The following is a 15,167-nucleotide window of genomic DNA, read 5'->3' as shown; positions in this document are numbered from 1 at the left end:
CAGAAAACTGTTCCAGAGACACTGCGACTCAGGCCAGCACTGGCCATTTGCCACCAGAAGCTTCCCCAGAGGTGCATTAGCACAGGACTGTGGATTGCTGTTGTATATGTCCCCTATGCTCAGGGTGGCACTGGCTGCTGGGTAACTAGCCCGCCTGTGCAATTTGTGAGCTGAGGGACACATGGCCTTAGGGAGCCACTGACTAAAATGAGCTGATCTCAGCAGGCTAATGCAGATTCAGATTTGGCTGTGTGCGGGAAGAGCTCAACACAGGTAAAATGGCACCTACCTGTAGAGTGACTACACAGGATGGGGTGCCAAAAAGAGAAAATGGTGGCTGTCCCTCTAGCCCTTGCCTTGAAGACACACAACTCAATCTTTCCCTGTGTGTCTCTGGCACCTTCTGAGCTGCTAACCCTCTGCCAGAGCCCAGCATGAGTGTCGGCGAGTGAGTGAGTCTGTGCATGAGCCTTTTAAGAGGATGTTTGAATTTCCAGGTTCCTCCCACCTCACCTAGATGGCCAGAGTCCTCACTGATTTTTACAGTCAGATTTTGTAAGGACTCCTCTTCCTAGGACTGGGAACCTGAGCTAAGGAGTCCCTGTGTGGGGCTGAGGCTCCTCATTCTTCCAGGGCCAACTCACTGCTCATCTCTGCCCTTCCTAACAGTCTCAAAGTGGTGTCTTCTTCACATCTTCCATTACAGGTAATATGTTCAGCTAGTTCTCCAAGTGGATTACTTATAATTTAGTTGTAACTTTAATGTGGCCTTGGGAGAAATTGAGCTGCATTTACCTAGCCCACCATCTTCAAGCTAATTAACATTTTCATCACTTCGCAGTTACTGTTTTATGTGTATGTGTATGTGGGAGAACACTTGAGGTCTACCTTTTTAGAAAATGTTAAATATATAATAATGTTTTATTAATAATAGTAACCATGATGTATTTCTATATTGAGAATTTTTACAGTAGAATATTAGTTATTCAGCTTTTATGTTGAACTGTCATTCTTATGCTCCATCTTCTCATATTAATGAACAATGCACGACTCTCAACTTGTGCAGAATCAACATTTTTAATATCTTGAAGTTCTGTAAATACTTCTCACTTCATTTGTATTTTTCTTTATGCATTTTATATCCCTCAAAACTATTGTGTACATTTTTGTTATTTATTCTGTTGGATTAAAATATTCCTGATATTTTATACTTTGTTACTCTAATGTATAAAACATTTTTCCTGTTATATATTTTTTGTGTTTACTGATATAAAGAAATCTACTGATTGATGTATGTTAATCCTGAATCCAAGAATGGCATTTACTGCTTTAGGATTCTTTATTGCAAAGAAAATATTACTTTCAGGCATTTCTTAGTCCCCCTTTTCTTAATTTGATTAATTGAATCTTTGTGTATGTACATACATAAGATGAATACGTGTCTTTTTCTTTTGTATTTTGCTGCCGGAGATAACCAACATCTTATATGTTTTTGTTAAACATTTCTTGCATTTTTGTATTTTTAATGTTCCTCATATCTATATCCATAGATGCATCATACAATTCTGCATGTCTTGTTTTTTTTTTTTTCTTTCAAGGCCCTGTTTGTAAAATTATTTCATTTCAATACATGAAGCTATCTTTTTTCAAGTTTAAGAAAGTACAGGATTTCCTCTTTTGCAAAAATTAAAATCAGCATTGTTCAGTTCTATATTCTCCTTTGAACATGTACTCAATTTTACCTAGAATATTGATTGGAAGTGGAATTGTTTTTCTTTTTGAATTTTATCAATACTTGAAAATTTCTCCCCAAAGTAACTACTATAACTTACATTGTTGACAGAAACATTTGAATTTCCGTTGTTCTCTATTCTTACAAAAACTGAATTCTGATAAACTTAAATTTTTGCAATCCATGGCACATCTAAGGGTCTGGGTACATCTTTTACTCTTGGGTAAGTGATACTTTGTGTCATTGTTGTAAATAATTGTTCCTTCATAATTTCATTCTATTTGCTGAAATATGAAATAAATTTTTATTATATTGGTTTATATCTAGCAACATCACTAAATTCAATTTATAATTACCTATATATAACATTAACATTTTACATCTTACTAAAATTTTAAAAACAGATCAAAAGATTGTTGTGGAGATGGTTAGGAAGAAGAGTCAGAGTCTGGAAATGCTTTTACTAATATGGATTAGGGAGAGGAGGATTGGCAATGCTAGCATCCCCCACCCGTCTCCATGTCCTTTTATTAAGTTCTACAATAATGCTGGCTTTGTAATTAAGCAATTGTTACTCTAAGGTCAGTAGATATTAGCTAGATATAAACTATAGCTAACTCCCAGATCCAGTCTTAAAGCCACCTCTGTGTTCTCAGCTATCTCCTCTTAAGTATCTTTTCTTGTTCTAGTCACTGTGTTATCCTTATCCCTAGAGCAAGACGTCCCAGAAAAGGTCAGGCATGTGCGCCCTCCCTGCAATGTGTCCTTGTGTGCAAGTCCACATCTATTAGGTCAGGCGTGTGCACCTTCCCTGCAATGTGTCCTTATGTAAGTCCACATGTATTAGGTCAGGCATGTGCGCCTTCCCTGTAATGTGTCCTTGTGCAAGTCCACATCTATTAGGTCAGGCGTGTGTGCCTTCCCTGCAATGAGTCCTTGTGTAAGTCCACATGTGCTTCTGATGATGGTGTTGCTCCAAGCACTAGGCATCCTGCCAGAACTGCAGGCATTTCTCACAACAACAGATTATCTCAATTTTTCAATACCTAATAAAGAAAATGTAGAAGAGCGACATCACCAACATGGCAACACAGGTCATTCCTGACTTTGCCTGTCTAATCGGAAAAGCAATTAACAACTATTCATGGACAACACAACAGTGTGAGCATCCTAGAACACAGGGCTGAAGCTAAAGCACCCGCTGCACCAGGTAGGCTAAGACAAGTTATGTTAGAAAGGTAAGATAAATTGCCACACTAGCCCACATTGTCCCTCCCCCAAGCTGGCACAGCAATGCACAAAGAGGTCTTCTTGGAGCCTTCAGTGGGAAAAGAGAATCTAGGAGTGATATCCAGAACCCCCTCAGCATTGTGGGTTACTTTTTGGGAGCCCCTACTCCAGTTTTACCCCACAGATATTGCAGGAAAATCTGTGGTGCTAAAGCAATAAGAACCTACTTGTAGTCCTGAGAACCAGGACTAGGATCTTGGCAGACCAAGTTCTTACCTATCCAGCCGTTTTTCTACCTGCATAAATAAGTCAGGGCTGCAGCCTCAGTAGGGACCTCAAACAGGTGCAGGTCTGCCTGATTAAGTTCCTCAAGTGGCGAGTTTCATGGCTCTGGAAACTTGTCTGCCCATATCCAGGCAGAAGAGCTGAGTGATAGGCCCACCTGCTGTGGAGTTTGGGTCTCAGACCCAACTGACAGACAGAGACAGCAAGAATACCTGTAACCTGCATAACCTAGCAATTTCTCAGCCTGAACAGGGAACCTCACCAGAGAATACAGGAAGCTGTGAAGCCCAACAAACAGGCCTGTTTAATGTGCCACTTAAACAGAGAGCACAGTCCATGACTTTTCCTGTCTGCAGAGCAAAACCAGTGGCCCTACATGACCAGGATATGCAGTGCACAATTTGCCTGATTGAGGTCCACATATAATGAGCTGTTCAGGCCACAAGTCCTGTCCTGCTGTCCTGCAAAAACGGAGAAAATAATTCATAGTCTCACCTACTGCTCAGTATAGTACTCAGTCTCTGCCACCTTATCGGGAAACCCAGGCAACCAAGGAGCCCATCGTATAGCCTCACTTGGGCAGGGAACTAAGCCAGCAATCTTATTCAGCTGTTCCCTGGTGGTGGCACACCCACTGCCCTAAACCACAGAGCTTGAACTGTTGCCTTACCCAAAAACAAACCATGATAACAGAACCCATCTGTGCAAGTGCATGACCAGTAGACACATCAAGAAACCCAAGTGAGTTGCCTGGTAACAAAATGTCTTCACCAAAGAAAAATGGAAAAATAAAATAGGTGTCTGCTTACTCAAATGTGCAATGTAAGAAATCAAGGATTAAAAAAAAATTCAAGTCAATATGACATCACCAAAGGAAACCTATAAAGCTCTTATAACTGACCCAAAGAGACAAGGATCTACGGACTGTCAGACAAATAATTCAAGATAATCCCCTTAAAGAAATTTAGTGGTTTATGACAAATGCACATACAGAAAACTAAACAGAATTAAGTAAATAATGCCTGAATAAAGCAAAAGAAAATTCAACAAAGAAATAGAAATTAAAAAAAAATTCCTAGAGTTGAAAAACACAATAACTGAAATAAAGAGTTCATTATGGAGCTTCAATAGCAGACTCAAACAAGCAGAAGAAATAATCAGCGACTGGAGGATAAGATATTTGAATTACTCAATAAGAAAAGAAAAAAGAAAAAATAATAATTAAGAAAGCCTATAGGACTTATATAACACAATAAAAATACAATATTTGCATTATAGGAATTCCAGAAAAAGAAGAGAAAGTAAAAAGGACAGAAAATATTTTTTTAAAAAAGATAGCTGAAAACTTCCCAAACCTGGAGTGAGAACTAGACATCCAGATTCAAATGCACAAAGGACCCTGAACAGGTCAAGAATTTACAGCCATATCCGCTCACATTGTGATTTAATTATCAAAAGTCAAAGGCATCTATGTTGTCACAAATGGCAACATTTCATCTCTTCTTATGGCTAATATTTCATTGTATGCATGTACCACAGTTTCTTTATTCAATCATTTATTGTAAGACACTTCAGTTGCTTCCATCTCCTGGCCACCATGAATAATGCCGCGATGAACATCAGTGTGTAAATATCTTTTCGGTTATGAGTTTTCAAGTCTTTGGGGTAAATACCCAGTAGAAGGATCGCCGAATCATATGGTAGATAAATCCTTTGTGTTTTGAGGAACCTCCATACTGTTTTTAATAGTGGCTGCACCACTTTGCAGTCCCATCAGAAGTATACAAGGAGTTTTTTTTTTTTTCTCTGCATCCTCTCCAACTCTTATTACTTGTCTTGTTGATTATAGCTATTCTAACAGGTGTGAAATGGTATCTCATTGTGGTTTTGCATTTCCATAATAGCTAGCAATGTCGAACATCTTTTCATATGTTTGTTGGCCATTTGTATGTCTTCTTGGAAGAAGTGTATGTTCAAGTCCTCTGCCCATTTTTTGATTGGACCATTTATTCTGTTGTTATTGAGTCATATGAGTTCTTTGTATATTTTGGATATTAGGCTTTTATCAGAGACATTGCTTACAAATATATTTTCCCATTCGAATGGTTGTCTCTTTACCTTGTTGATGGTTTCTCTTATTGTGCAGAAGCTTTTTAGTTTGATGTAGTCCCATTCCTTTATTTTTGCTTCTACTCCCCTTGCCTTTGAGGTCACATTCATAAAATCCTCTTTAAATCCCAGGTCCATGAATTTGGTTCTTAAGCTGTCTTCTATGCAATTTATTGTTTCAGGTCTTATATTCAGATCCTTAACCGAATTTGAGTTAATTTTGGTGTGTGGTGATAATTAGTCTAGTTTCAATCCTTTTCAGGTGGTGACACAAAGAAATCTAACTATGGGAGGTGAACACACAGTGCAATATATATATTATATTATAATATATGCAATATTAACATATAATATAGATATTACTATTAAATTGTATACCTGAAACTTACTGGATTTCATTAACCAATGTCACCATAAAAAATAAAATAAAATAAAATAAATTACAGTAAAAAGAAGTCAAACGCAAATACGGAAATTTAAAAGCAGCAAAAGACAAGTTACATACAAGAAAGCTCCATAAAACTATAGGAAGATATCTCAAAAGACAATTTTAGGTCAGAAAAGAATGGAATCACGTTCAAGAGGAAGGTACCGTACGGAGGAAGGAGCATTAAGGTACAGAGCAAGAAGCAGGCGTTAGGAGGACGGGTCCCCTTTTTCTGGCACTAGGGTGCCAAGGCTGCTCCCGGAGTTCCTTGAAGCAAGTGTGAGGGGTTGACTTTACTCCGAGAGTGTGGGGACGAGGCAGACAGAGGCTGCGGAGGGTACCAGCAAGCTGCCAGGGAGGCGTCCTCCTCTCCACCCCCGAATTCGGGCTCGGCAGCCTAGGCCTGGAAGATGCGCATTCAGGCCACCGGGCAGTGCCTGGGCGCTCCCAGACCGCAAACTGCTCAGTCTGGCTCAGAAGGGCGGCTGCCTCGCCCCGGCCTCGGTGGCAGGAGCGCCGGGCAGGGACCGGGCCCCCTTACGGGAGTGAGCGCACCGCCCCTCATGGATGAGGCAGGAGCCGGTGGCCTCCATTGGTCGGGCTGATGGACCAGTCCCCAAAGGCTGCGGGGGAAGGTGGAGGCAGTGAGAGCAGGACTCCAAGGCAGACCCGTGGCTCTGCGGGACCGAGTCAGATTTGGCCCCCGATGCACCGCATGCACGGCCGGCGCCCCTCAGCTGCCCAGGGAAGCCATCTCGGAGGATCTGACATGCGTCCTCTCCTTGGGGCTGGAAGGAAAGTGCGCGAACCCCCCGAGCCAGATGCAGCCTCTTCCCACCACCGACCACGACCACCGTGACCCACTTCAGCAAGGCTCTGCCTGTGGCCTCTCGGCGGAGGTCAAGAACAAGATTGCTTCCAAGTGTGATTATCAGGCAGAAGATCTTCGCAATTGGATAGAAGTGACAGGCATGAGCGCTGGCACTAGCTTGCACCTGGGCTTAAAAAATGGCACAGTCTTCTGAGAACTCATAAACAAGCTGCAGCAAGGCTCACCGAGGAAGGTCAACGAGTCATCATTAAACTGGCCTTACTTGGAGAATATTGGCAACTTTATTCAAGCTATTCAGGTTGAGGATATGAAACTGCATGACATATTTGAAGCAAATGATATTTTTGAGAGCGGAAACATGAAGCAGGTTCAGACTAATCTGGTATCTTCAGCAGGCCTGGGTAACACAAAAGGCTTTTGTACAATCATTGACATTGGAGTAAAGTATGAAGAAAAACAAGACGTTTTGATGAAGGAAAATTAACAGCTGGCCAAAGAATAATTGGTTTTCAGATGGGAACCAACACATGCTCCAGCTAGGGGGGTATGACAGCCCGTTGGACCAGAGGGCATCTTTATGATCCCAAAATGCAAACTGACAAACCTTCTGACCATGGTTAGTCTGAAGATGGGCTCCAGCAAAGGAGCCAGCCAGGTGAGGATGTTAGTGCCAGGCACCAGAAGAGACATCTACCATCAGAAGCTAACTGGCAACCAGTGGACAACTTGATATTTCTCTATAGATGGGCAACAAAAAAAGTCACTTCTCAGAAAAGGATAAGTGTGAATGAGCTTGGAAGGCGAGTCTATGATCCCAAATATCGTGCTGCTCCATCAGAACCTGTCATTCACAACAGAAGCCAAGGAACAGGAACAAATGAGTTGCAAATCAGTGATAGCGATTACTGGAAGAATGCCCAGATGAACAGCATGGCGAGTACCAAGAGGACTACCCCAGAGATTACCAGTGTGATGACAAAGGCAATGATGGTTAGATTCTCAGAGAGGAGCTCAGTGTTAGCCCATTGTTTTTATTCAGTGAGACCCAAACTAAACCTAAACCTGAGTAATTTTTATCTTGTCTTCCTCAAACACTATTATGCTTATTGTACCTAAAGGGAATATTGCCTTACATACATTCCTTTTTCTATCTCTTTCCTAAACAGTTGCCTTTTTAGTGCCATATAGTTAAATCTTCCAGCATAACCATAATTCACATATGAAGTAAAAAGGAATACTGAGAGAGAGAGATACTCCTGTACAGTCAATTCTTTCCATATGGATCTATACTTTTTTACAATCTTCTACTTAAATTGCTGTTTTCAAACAATAGGAAGCCATATATATATATATATATATATATATATAGAGAGAGAGAGAGAGAGAGAGAGAGAGAGAGAGAGAGTTTAATGTCTATTTTCTAAGGAGTATTTGCCAACTGACTTTAAGATGCATTATTTTTTAAAGAAATTTACATATCAAAGATTTTACAGTACCATTTGCTAGTTTTTAAATAAAGTCATGATCTTTGTGCATTTGTGATCATATGTGTACTCATTCTCTCACTTGAGCTGACAATATATTTTCAGAGTGATGTTTGGAAAGGAGAGTGTACAGCATTGGCCTGTAGGCATGTAGGGTGGTGTATGTATTCTTCCTGTTTGTGCCAATTTTGATGTAGAGTTGAGATCAACTGTATTTATTGCTGCATTTCTCAGCATAAACTTATCCCATTGTATATTTTACAAATATTTTTTAAACATTAAAAAAAGATATAAAGAGAACCACATGAAGACAGATAGGATAGCAGAGGAAGAGGAAGCTGGGTAGAAAAGCCCCATAATACCTGGCTTTTAAAACCAGTGGGCTTATGTCTGTGGGAGCCAAGGCCAGCAGTAAACCAAGTTCACACTCTCTCTAGGTCCCAAGGCAGAAGCAGCCATTTGAAAAACACCTGGATCATAAGTGAAGGTAATACATTGACTGATTTTAAGGCAAGTGCTAGAGGACAGGGATCTGGTGGGAGTTTCTTCAGGAACAGAAGTGCTGGTGGGTGCTATTTGTTTATTCTCCATCCAACTATCTGGTCTGATACTGGCAGACACTGTGTTTGACATGCTTCATTACCCTGTAGCATTGCCCTGAGGACACACCCTGGCTGGCACCCCTCCTAAATGGCTCCTGCCTTGCAATATCCAGTGGGTGGCCTCAGCCAACACTGGTGCTCCTCCAAAGTGGCTCCATCTTGCTACACCTCGTGTCAATAACACACAACAGTGAGTGCAACAGTTAAGGCTGGGCCTCACGGTCCTGCCGCCAGTGCACTAACAGCAGTTGCAGTCAAACCGACTAGCCAGCTGTATCAGGGGTGCTGCCCTGCACAGTAGTGTACCTGCAATAGTGTGTCCAGGCCTTACAGCCAGTAGGGCCAGGAAATAACATTGCCTGCCAGTGCATCCATAGCAGTTGTGGCCCGGTCACAACAGAAAGCCACACTAATCCAAACAGTGAACACCTCTGGAGCACCTGATTCTGGTGACCAGTGGGATTTGCATCCCTGGGCCCCACATGACACCTTTTACATAAGGCCACTTTTTCAATAGCAGGAGATGTAGTTGATCTACTTAAGACATAGAAACAAAGAGGCAAAATGAAGAGAAAAAGAATATGTTCAAAAAAATGCAAAATGAAATCTCAGAAAAAGAACTGAATGAATGGAGGTAAGCTGTCAACTACATAAACAGTTCAAAGTAATGGTCATAAAGATACCCATTAACCTAGCAGAACAGTGGGTCAATTCAGCGAGGATTTCAACAAAGAGATAAATAATGTGAAAAAGAACCAATCAGAACTGAAGAATGTAACAACTGAAATGAAAAGTACACTAGAGGGAATCAATAGCAGATAGATAATGCAGTAGAATGGATCAGTGGTCAGGAAGACAGGAAAGTGGAAATCATCCAACTGGAAAAGCAAAATGAAAAAAAGATTTTAAAAAAATGAGACTAGCATAAGGAACCCCTGGGACAACATCAAACATACTGACATTTGTATCAAAAGAGTCCCAGAAGGAGAAAAGAGAAAGGAACAGAAAATCTATTTGAGGAAATGATGGCTAAAATTTTCCTAACCTAGTGAAAGAAACAGAAATCCAAAGTTCTCAAACAAGATGAATGCATAGAGACATAGGGTGACTAAATAGATAAAAGATCAAGACTCTTACGAAAGCTGCCTACAAGAGATTCACTTCAGATCTAAAGACACACACATATTGAAAGTACAGGGGTGAAAAATATTTCATGCAAAAAAAATGAAAAAAAAAGGCTAGAGTAGCAATACTTATATCAGACAAAATAGACTTTAAAACAAAGAATGTAACAAGAGATGAGGGTATGACATAATGATAAAAGGATCAGTCCAACTAGAGGACATAATACTTGTTAACATCTGTGCATCCAACATAGGAGCACCTCAGATAATATTTACAAACATAAGTAGAGAGATTGACAGTAATACAATAATACTAAGAGATTTAAATACTCCACTTATATCAATGGATAGATCATTCAGACAAAAATCAATAAGGAAATATTGGCTTTAAGTGACACATTAGATCAATGGATTTAATAGATATATACAGAACATTCTATTTAAAAACAATAGAATACACATTCTTTTGAAGTGCATTTTTCAGGATATATCACATGTTAGGCCACAAAACAAGTCTCAATAAATTTAAGAAGCTTGAAATCATATCAAGCATCTTTTCTTAACATAATAATATGAAACTAGAAATTAGTTATAAAAGAAAAACTGACAAAAACACACTCAGAGACTGAATAACATGCTACTAAACCACCAATGGGTCCAGTGAAGTAATCAAAAAGGAAATCAAAAATACTTTGAGACAAATGAAAATGGAAACAATATTGCAAAATCATGGGATGTAGAAAATCCCTTTCTAAGGAAAGCTTATAGTAATACAAGACTACTTCAAGAAACAAGAAAAATCTCAAATAATCTAACTTTACACCTAAAGGAATTAGAGCTAAGAACAAAACAAAAAAAGAAAGAAAGAAAGAAAGAAAGAAAGAAAGAAAGAAAGAAAGAAAGAAAGAAAGAAAGAAAAGCCCAAAGTTAGTAGAAGAAAGAATATAATAAAGACCAGAGAAGAAGTAAATAAAATTGAGTTTGGATACTTCACTCTTCCCGGTTTCAAATTATACTATAAAGCTGTAGTAATCAAAACAGTATGGCACTGCAAAAACACATAAATAAATGAAACAGAATAAAGCACTCAGAAATAAATCCACATTTTTATAATCAACTAAACTTACAACAAATGAGTCAAGAATGTACAATGAGGAAGTCTTCAATAAATGATGTTGGAAAAACTGAACATCTATATGCAAAGATATAAAACTGGACCATCCTCTTACACCATATACAAAAATACTCAAAATGGATTAAAGATTTAAATATAAGACCTGAAACCATAAAACTCCTAGAAAAAAAAGTAGGCAGTAAACTCTTTGAAGTTGGTTAGAAACATATTTTTGGATGTATCTTCTTGGGCAAGGGTAACAAAATGAAAAATAAACAAATGAAACTACATTAGACCAAAAGTTTTTTTGCACAGTAAAGGAAACCACCAACAAAATGAAAAGACAACCTACTGACTGAGGGAAGATATTTGCAAATGATATGTCTGATAAAGGATTAATATCCAAAATATATAAAGACTTTATACAACTCAATCTCAGAAAAACAAATAATTCAATTCAAAAGTGGGCAGAGACCTAAATAGATATTTCTTCAAAGAAGACATGCAGATGGTGAACAGACACATGAAAAAGTGCTCAAAATTACCAATCATCAGGGAAATGCAGGTAAAAACCACAATGAGACATCACTCACACCTGTCAGAATTGCCACTGTCACAAAGAAATGACAAGTATTGGTGAGGTTGTGGAGAAAAGAGAACCCTCATGCACTGTTGGTAAGATTGCAAATTGACACATCCACTATGGACAATACAATGGTGTTTCCTCAACAAATTAAATATAGAACTACCATATACAATTGATCAATTCCAGTTCTGAGAATTTATCCTAAGAAAATAAAAAAACTAATTATATATATGGCACCTAGTTGTCCATCGATAGATAAATGGATAAAGAAGAGGTGGATATAGTACAATGGAATATTACTCAGCCATAAAGAAGAATAAAATCTTAGCATTTATGACTACATGGATGGAACATGGATGGTTAAGTGGAATAAGTCATAGAAAGACAAGTACTGTATCATTTCACTTATACGTGGAATCTAAATTAACAAATGAACAAACAAAACAAAACAGGCTCATAGATAAAGAGAACAAACTGATATTTTCCAGAGGGTTGGGTGGTGGGCAGAATGGGCAAAAAAGGTGAAGAGAATTAAGAGCTGCAAACTTATAGTTACAACATAACTATAGTCACAGGGATGTAGAGTACAACACAGGGAATGAAGTCAGTAATATCACAATGACTTTGTACAGTGACAGATGAGTACTAGACTTCTCGTGGTGATCACATCATAGGTTATGTAAATGTTAGCTCACTTGGATGTACACCAGGAACTAAGACAGTATTGTAGATCATCTATACTTTAATTAAAAAGAGCTTTACACTCCAGACTTAAAAAAAAGAAAAAAAAATACTGTCAACGCAGAATAATATTATACCCAGTAAGTTGCCTTTCAGAAATAAAGTAAAGAAAGACTTTATTGAACAAACAAGACCTGAAAAAATTCATCACCACTAGATATGCCTTACAAATATGTCAAAGTTCTTGGGGTGGAAATAAAACAACGCTAATTAACATTATAAAAACATAAGAAGACCGTGTAAAACTCACTGGTAATGGAAAATATATAGTCAAATGTACATTCTGTAATACGTTAATGATAGTGCATAGTTCATTTACAACTCTAGGTTAAAAGTTCAAATAACAAAGGTAGGAAAATAACTAAAATGAAAATAATCTGTTAATTGTTACCCAATATAAAGAATAAGTAGATTGTATCATCAATAACCTAAAATGAGAGGAGAGAAGCAGAATATAAAGCTTAGAAATTCTATTAAACTTAAGTTGTTATTGATTTAAAATGAAATGTTATAATTTTAAGATGTAAGCCTTGTGGTAACCCAGAGTGAATAACCTATAGTAATTACACAAAAGCATACGATAAAGAAGTCAAACAAGACTGATATCTCAAGGTATCAAAACATAGAAGCAGACAATAGAATAAGTAACAAGAAATAATATCTACAAAACAACCAGAAAACTTTAACAAAATGGTAATAGTTAAGTCCTTCATTATCAACATTTACTTTGATTGTAAATGGATTAAATTATTCATAAAAAACCAAGGACAGTTGACATGTATATTAAAAAATCAAACAAACAAACAAACCAAAAAAACCATGATCCAGTGATATGTTCCCTTATATAAACTAGAATAAAAGAATGCATACACTAGGCCCTTTCTATCCATGGATTCCCAACTATGAATCAAAAACACTGTTTTTGTTGTTATGTGAGATTGGTTCAATTTGCAGATGTGAAACCCAGGGACCTGAAGGGCCGACTGAATATTTATTGAAAAAAAATCCACATATAAGTGGACCTGCGTAGTTAAACATTGTGTTGTTCAAGAGTCAACTGTACATATGTATGTGTGTGTTTTAAAAAGCCATTAATATTAACAAGAAAATAATACAAAATCATAAGCACTTATTTTATGGAAAAGGACACAAGGGGCCAATAAAGATCTGAAATAGATGAGATTTCAACAATGGGATTTCTCCTCCATTCAAGTAAAAAATAAATAAATAATAAAAGATTCAGACAATATCAAGTGTTGGTGAATGTGTTCAGGGTTGTACCATTTAACACTACTGATCAGAATGTACACAGATATGACGATTTTAGTGAAGAGATGGAAAAACACGCATACTGCACATTCACATTGAAAGCCCCACTTTCTATTGCTAGGTGTACTCCCCAAGGAAATTCTTACAGTTTTAAGAAGTCATATAAAGAAATGTTCAAAAACTTGTTCTTTGTAGCAGAAATATAAAAATCCTAAAGTTTCATCTACAAGTGTGTTAATAAATAATGTGTAATATTCAAACAATAAAATATTTTACAATAGCCCAAATCAATAAACTCTAGGAATCTGAAATTTATAAAATTAATCTTACTAACATAATAGCATAAAAAATTTCAGAGAAGTTACAGAATAGTGCACAATATCTTTTTAGAGAAAAAAGGTAAAGTATTAAAGAGTTAAAATAAACGATGTTTAATGTTTACATTGAGATGAGATAAAACTAAAGGAAAGAGTATGAGTGTGCTGAATACTGGGTTCGTTCCTGTGGTAGGTGTAGGAAAACGAGGCAAAGGGAGAACACATTTTAAATGTAAATTGCTGTTCAGTTCCTAGATTTTATATCGGTTGGCAGTTTAGGGTGTTTTTTAAAGATCAACGACAAACAACCAAAATTTTATAATAAATAGAAAGAAAAAAGGATCATGCTCACCACCAAAATTTATATAGTTGAGAGAGACACTTTAGAGAAGACTCAAATAAATGTTCACGTATTAATATACTAAAATCATTTGATTTAAATTATTCCCCAAATTATCAAATGATTCAGTTTAATCAGAAACAAAATCTAAAAAGGCAGGTATTGTGTGTAATTAAAATTATATATGTATATATACATACACACACACACACACACACACACACATACATGTAAAGGCCAAGAAGAGATAAAACGATCTTGAAGAGATAGAAATTTGCAAAAACTTCTATAACTGGAATTAAAGCAAATAACACTAATCAGAATAAGGGACAGATAAATTTCAAAAACTTTCAAAAGACTTATTCCGTGGATTCCCCAGAAGCACAGCCTCAGGCAATGATTCAAGCATCACTTTTTATTGTGAATTGTCATTCCATGGAAGTAGCATTTAGAAAAATATAGTGAGCAGAAAAGTATGGAGGGAAAACGTGAGTCTGTCAGCAGGGGCATCTAATAAATGCAACTGATGGCTCAGCCTCATAGAACCATCTTCTGAAACCCATATAAACTGGCCAGTTCTATCAGTTGGTGCCTGTCTTCCATATTGTATCATTTTTCCCTAACGGAAATTATCTTCATTCTTTCACCCTGCAGAAGGAGGGCATAGATACAGGGCACAAGCAGAGCATACAGAGGAGCTGATCAGCATGTAGCTTGGCTGGAGGGGAGCACAGGGCTCAAAAGCCTTGGTGGCCAATGAGATGAGAGGGTCAGGTGACCAATGGGCTGAGAGTTTCAGAGGCTGAAGATGAGAGGAGTTGAGTGTGTTTCCCCCTTGACCAAGCCATACTTGCCCTTATGCAACAGTAACCATAAACTAAGTATAAGGTAAAATTTAGTCTGTTTCAGTACAAACACTATAGCCAGCAAGGCATCTGCAGTTGATGCATTTCTGACTGAAATCTTCTCCACCAT

General features: G+C 37.8%; 1 pseudogene; it reads left to right on the top strand.

Annotated features, from left to right (window-relative positions):
• The first annotated feature begins 6,658 nt into the window (after positions 1-6,658).
• LOC107505688 lies at positions 6,659-7,610 on the top strand (annotated as a pseudogene).
• The last annotated feature ends 7,557 nt before the right edge of the window (positions 7,611-15,167 follow it).

This window comes from Rousettus aegyptiacus, unplaced genomic scaffold, assembly GCF_014176215.1.
Source record: "Rousettus aegyptiacus isolate mRouAeg1 unplaced genomic scaffold, mRouAeg1.p scaffold_m13_p_7, whole genome shotgun sequence".
Taxonomy (NCBI): Eukaryota; Metazoa; Chordata; class Mammalia; order Chiroptera; family Pteropodidae; genus Rousettus; species Rousettus aegyptiacus.
The sequence above is the reverse complement of the archived record's forward strand: the minus strand, read 5'-3'. Positions and strand labels throughout refer to the sequence as shown.